At 60.5% G+C, this 6158-nt stretch overlaps 1 protein-coding gene across 9 annotated transcripts in view; it reads left to right on the top strand.

The window, feature by feature from the left end:
* The first annotated feature begins 2138 nt into the window (after nt 1–2138).
* FOXP4 (forkhead box P4) overlaps nt 2139–6158 on the top strand; it is a 61542-nt gene continuing 57522 nt past the window's right edge. For 2 of the 9 annotated variants that reach the window (XM_068659737.1, XM_068659735.1), the window contains exon 1: nt 2140–2481. The gene's annotated coding sequence lies outside the window, so the exon portion shown is untranslated. Of the gene's footprint in view, nt 2482–3285; nt 3308–3666; nt 3808–6158 lie in introns of those variants that run through there. The other 7 variants (XM_068659734.1, XM_068659727.1, XM_068659728.1 and 4 more) reach the window with 6 other exon arrangements.

Raw genomic sequence — 6158 nt, 5'->3', positions numbered from 1 at the left:
CCACTCGGATGCTATTTGATGTCTTCAAAGGGGCTATTCTTATGTTGAGAAAAGAGGGCAGGCGCGGGTTTGACGAGGCTCTTCACTCAAAGCAAAGCTATTTTTCACTCCAAAGAGTGCCAGTTCGGGATTTAAAAAAAAAAAAACCAGCCTGGTGCTCGCAGCCTGATATTGGGGCGAAAAGCTCGCAAAGTCAGGACGCTGGGGCTCTCGTAGGCTACAAACCTGGGGAGGAAGGCGAGTGGGAAAACAGCCTCCACCTACCCGGGGAGGGGAAACAAAGCTCCGTGAACCCACAAAAAATTGGGAAAATTGGCTCTTAGTGAAGCCAGGGGCAGGCAACGACTTGTGGTGCCTCTGTGGGTCACGGCCATCCCCGGAGCAAACCCTCTGCCCGAGCACCGTGCGCCAGGCTGTGCTCATCCCGTGCACCCCAAATCAAGGGGGGGGCTCCGGCATCCTTCCGAGCGCACCGTGCATGGGAATCGCTTGCTGTGATGATCACAGAACTACCCTTTTCCTGCACTTTTGGGAAAATTTCCCTTTGGAGCAAAGAGCTACAGAGAGGCCGCATGGCTGCGGGTGGCCTGGGGGTGTTTTTGGGGTGCGGAGCTGTGGGCACACTGCACGGGGGCTGAGCCTCGCAGAAAACCCCATGAGGGAGCACGCGGTGCCGAAACCTGGGAGCACGGAGAGGGCTGCTTGGGGTTTTTCACCATGAGGGGATAGGGGAGGCCGTCCTGCACCAAAGAAAAGTTTGCCAGCAGGAAACGAAGCCCTCCCCTCACCACAGTGGGGTCGGGGCACGGCATTTCAGAGAACCCCGTCCCGGGGGGCCCCTTCCAAGAAAGCCAGCCCCTTGGAGGAGAGGGTTGTGCAGAAGCGGGTGCGCAGCAAACACACGGCCAAGGGGGGCCCTCCGGGAAATCCCAGGCCTCCAGAGGAGGTGGGAGAAGGGCTGGAGGCTCAGCACCACCCTGCCCTCACCACCAGCTGTTTGTCCCCCCCCAGGGAAGATTTTTGGGGAGATGCCACTGATGGGGTCACCGGGATGTTTGCTGGGGGCACCAGAGCTTGCGGCTGGCGGGAGGGGGCTTTTTTGCCATGTGGAAATTCCAGGTGTAGGGGAATTTTCATTCAAGAATAATAATAAAAAAAAAAAAGTTAAAATGAAATGGTCAAAAATAAAATAATCTGGGTGTATTAAACCACTTTTCATCCCAATTTCACTTTTTAAAGCCATTTCGTCTGTCCAAACCCCAGAAATGTGTAAAAAGCTGCTTCAGAAGTGAAAAAAAGAACACGGAGTCGGTGCTAGTGAAACAAAGTGCCCATGGGACTTCCCAAAAATCTTCCTTTTGCCACTTCCATGCGAGGTTGTGCCCACCCCGTGGGTCTGTGGGGACAGCACCTGGCCGGGCACATCACCGCGTCCCCCTGCCCTGCTCGGGGTCAGCCCTGGCACCCAAGGGAGGGTGTTTTTGGGGTGTGGGGAAGGATTTGGAGTCTTGCAGCCAGGCAATGTTTGGGGTCCAGCAGCCCAGTACGGAGGTTGGGTGCCAAATCCAGACGTGTGGGGTCAGCAGCCGGGTGCCAGTTTGGGTTCAGCGCCCTGGTTCGGGCCCTGGGGACCCTCATTGCCTGTTGGGGGTGTCACGGAGCGGGGTTGGGGGGCTGCTGGCTCAGGGCCTCACCTTTCCCATCTGTAAAATGGGCCCAGCGACCCCACACCACACCACACCCCCCGGCAGCGCTTCACCCCACAACCACCTCCGTTACCCCGTGCCTCAGTTTCCCCTCGCACCCCCCAGCCGACACGTCCCTTATGGGCTTGGGGAACCCCACAATTAGCGCTGGCGCTAATTAGGACCACGGGGAACACACAGCGGGGGGGCAGCGAGCCCCAATTAGGGGGTGGCGGTGACGGGGAACCCACCGCACCCCTCACACCACGGGTGGGTGCGGGGGCACGGGGACAGCACGGGGGGCCCCCAAATCTCTCCGTAGCCTTCCTCCTCCTCTTCCTCGGGCCCAAGACGAGGCGGGGGGGGGGCAAGGAAAGCGGCTGCACCTGCTTTAGAGGAACTATGGTAGGGCGGCCGCCTCCCGCCCCGCTCCACAGCGCCCGCGCCGAGCCGAGCCCAAGCGGGACAGGGGCGGCCCCCGGAGCCCTGCTCGGCCCCGCAGCCTCCCCGCAGCCTTCGGGGGGTCCCGGGGAGGAGGGGGGGGGGTCCTTAAAAATTACAAGGGGGGGGGGAAGCGCCAAAGGGGGCGCCGGTGCCGGTTCCCCCCCCCCCCCCACCTCACAGCAGCAGCCGCCTCCTCGTGCCATGCAGCGGCCGTCCTAGAGGCGCGCCCCGTCCAACTTTGGGGGGGAGGAAGGAGGAGGAGGAGGAGGAGGAGGAGGAGGAGGAGGAGGAGGAGGAGGAAGGGGAGGAAGAGGAGGCGGCCGCATGCCCGCCGCGGCCCCCGCGCTACCAGGTGGGTGAGAGCGGAGCGCGGCTTTAGGGGGGGGGGGGGGTCCCGGTGCCGCCCCCCCCCCCCATCGGGGAGCTTCGACAGGACCCCCCCCTTGCCCCCTTTTTTTCCCCTTTTCCCCTTTTTATTCCCCTTTTTCCTTTTTTTTCCCCTTTTTCCCCTTTTTCCCCCTTTCCCTTTTTTCCCCCCTTTTCCTTTTTTTTTCCCCTTTTCCCTCTTTTTTCCCCAATTTTCCTTTTTTTTTCACCTTTTTCCCCTCTTATCCCCCCCTTTCCTCCCATTTCCCCCCACTTTTCCCTCTTTTTCCCCTTCCACCCCCATTCTCCCTCCCTCTTTTCCCCTCTTTCCCCCCATTTTTCCCCTCTTGCCCCCCCCTTCCCCTCCTCTTCCCCCCCTTTTCCCCCCTCTTTACCCCCCTTCACCCCCCCTTTCCCCCCTTTTCTCCCCATTTTCCCCCCTTTCTCCCCTTTTTTTCCCCTGTTCCCCCCCCCTCCGCGGAAGTTTGCTGCGGAGCCGGGACAAAGGCAGCGGGGGGGGGGGGGGGGGGCTTAATTGGGGAGGGGGGGGGGGGGCTTAATTAGAAGGGGGCTTAATGAGGAGGGGGGGTCCCGAAGTGTGTGTGGGGTGATCCCGGTGTGTGGGGGGGGTCCCCATTGCGCCCCTCTCTTGGTGGTGAGGGGGGGGGGGTTGGGGGTCTCCGCCGCCCCCCCCCCTCGAGGCGTTCCCCGGCCGGCAGCGGAGGAGGAAGAAGAGGAGGAGGAGGAGGAGGAGGAGGAGGAGGAGGAAGGCGGCCCCCGGCAGCCCCCTCGGGGCGGGTTGGGGCTTGGAGGTGGGGGGGTGGGGGGGGGGACACACACGGGGCGAGCTGGGCTGAGCCGAGCCGGGCTCCGGAGGTGCCGCTCCCCGGCGGGCCGGGGGTCCCAGCACCGAGGTGGGGGGGGGGGGGGGACAGACAGACACAGACAGACACCCAGACACGGCCCCCGCCATGCCGAGCCTCCGCCGCGCTCCCTTTGTTGGGGCTTCGCCTTTTTCCCCCTTCTTTCTTCCCCGCTGGCAGTTTTGCTTTAACACCAGCTGCTCCCGGGGGCTCGGGGTGGGCTCTTTGTATTTTATTTTATTTTTTTTTTTATTATTATTTTTTTTTTTTTCCTCCCCCTACACTTTTCCAACTCGCCCCCCCCCCAGCCCCGCCGCTCCTCGCTCGAGATAAATTAAGTCGGGCGGCCCCAAGTTTTTCCAATTGCTGGGAGGAAAGCAGCAGCCGCCGCCGTCAACCTGCAGCGAGATCGCCCGGCGCCCTGGGAAACCCTCTAGAAAACCCACAAGGTGAGGGAGAGGAGGAGAAAACCCCCCGGCACCGCCAAAAATTTCAAACCCCGTTGCGGGGAGCCGGAGGAACCGGCCGCGGGTTTGGCACCGGGGAGGGGGCCACCGCCGCGCGCCCCGACCCGAATCCGTGCCCGCCGTGCGCCCAGATGAGAAGTTTGGGAATCTTCGGTGCGTCTTTGTTCGGGGTGGAAGATGGGGTGGTTTGGCCTGGGGGGGGGCTCCTGTGAGGTTTTAGGGGGGGTTGGGGGCTGCGGTGTGATGCCCACAGCCCGCGGGAGGGCTCGGGGGGGTGCCTGCTGCCGGTGGTGACGGCGGCGATCGGGGGCGCATTGGCAAAGAGTTGTGCCGTACGGAGCCGTCGCCTTCTGGGGGGTCGGAAATTGCTGGGGAGCAACCTAAAAAATTAAAATGGGGGTGGCGAAGCCTCAGAGCACACTGAGAGCCCCCCCCCCTCCCCGGGGGCTGCTTCGGCTCAGCTTGGCTCGGCGCGGTCCCGGCTCGGTGGCGCGATGCTGCCCCGGCAAAGTTCGCTCGCTCCTATTCTTCCCCGAGCCCTCTCCCTCGTCCGTGTCCGAAACAAACGCGGCTCTGTCTCTTCTCTCCCGCTCCCCCTCGGAAAAAAAAAAAAAAAGAAAGGCTCTCCACAAAGTGCCGTGCTCGCAGCAGATCGCTCCGAATAATTTCTGTCGCTGGTTGGAAATCTGGTTCGAGTTGGCAGGCGCGGTCCGAAGGTGTGTGTAGGGGAGAACAAGTGGAGCGTAATTGGGTTTGCTTTGGCCGTTTGGATTGATTCTTTTTTTGTTCTCCCCCCCCCTTTTTTTTTTTTAAAAAAAAAAAAAAAGTGAAGGGCTGTCGCCTTGTCTTCTCCCCCGTGCACTTTCTAAATCGAATGGAAACCCGCGTGGGGGAGAGCAGGAATAAATCGCGGCCGCCCGAAAGCTCAACTTCGCTCGGAGCGGGCAAAGCGCACGCTGTGAAAAACTTGCCCTGGGTTTTTCCTCCTCTTAATGTAGTCCTAAAGGAATTTGGGTCCGAATTCCTCCCCAGGATCCCCCGTCGGATTTAGGCAGCTCCACCGGCTCCGCTCGGCGGCCGCGGGCTCCCGAGGTTGCCTCTTGCCACGGTCGGACCCAACTTAGCACCGGGTTAAGCCCTGGCTTTTCCGCGAGCGTCGTAAAGCTGTGGGGCACGCCATAAAAACGTTATTAGTTTCTGTATTAAAAAGCCCGGGTTGTTCCTTAACCCGAACCAGAAGGAGGATTTGCTTTTTACAAATTTCTGCTTGTGTGCGAAGCGATTTTACGCGAGCCCCGCGTTGGGCTGGGAGCAGGCGTTCGGTGGGGAAATCACAACGTGGGGCTCGCGCCCCTGGTCGCTGTGGGTTCGTGGGGACCTCGTCCCCCTTCGTCCTCCCCAGCTTGTCAATTAAACACGGTGAAAGTCTCAGGCTGCTGTGAAACCCAGCTCTGAATTTATTTTTTTAATTCCCACCCCCTCTTTGGGTCTTTTTAAAACCCGACGAGCCCCCGGGGGTGGGTGGACAGAGAAAAATCACCGGGTTCGTAAAATTTACCCCCCTTTTTTTTCCTTTGCTTTTTTTTTATTATTATTATTTTTTTCCCCCTTCAGGTTGCTCAAATCGAACTGCAAAAGGAGGGGGGGTGGGGATGCGTTGGGGGGAGAAATGTGGTGAAAAGCAGGGAGGAAATTTCGTGTGCCGAGGCTTTTGTCAGGGCTGCGGAGCCCTGGGGTGGCTCCGGCTCCTGCCTGGCCCTTTGTGGTGCGGGGCTGGGGGCCAGGGGGGGGACGGGACTTGGAGTAGTGCTGGGGATCATCCCGGCTCGGAGATGCTGCCTTTTTTTTAAATTTTATTAGAATTTATTAGTTGTTTTTTTGTTGTTGTTGGGGTTTCCCCCCCCCCCCAGGTCCTTTTGATGCTGAGCCCGAAGCAGGGGGCTGAGCATCGCTGGGAGAAGCAAACACTGCCATGATTTGGTGCAGAGCCCAAACTCAGGCTTGGTTTGGGGGGAAAAAGTGGGAAATTCTCCCTCTCAGCCCCAGGAAGGTGCTGCAGGGTCCTGGGCCCCGAGGGGAGCCTTGTTTGCCCCCCCCGTGGGGAAGGGGCCGGGTGAGGAGGATGCGCTGGGAAGCACCCGGGCGCCTTTTGGGGCAGGTTTGCTTTGGGGAGGGGGGCAGAAAGCTGAGAAAACCGGTGGAGAAATGGGATGAAAAGGGCTGAAAAGTTGTGGTTTGGGGGCGGGGGGAGGCCAGGAGGGGGGCTGAGAGCGTGCAGGGCGGGGGGGGAACATCAGCAGCCCCGCTCACCTCCCTGCCCTCCGAGGACACGT

This window comes from Anas acuta, chromosome 24, assembly GCF_963932015.1.
Source record: "Anas acuta chromosome 24, bAnaAcu1.1, whole genome shotgun sequence".
NCBI lineage: Eukaryota > Metazoa > Chordata > Aves > Anseriformes > Anatidae > Anas > Anas acuta.
Note: the sequence above shows the minus strand (reverse complement) of the source record. Positions and strands in the feature narration are given on the sequence as shown.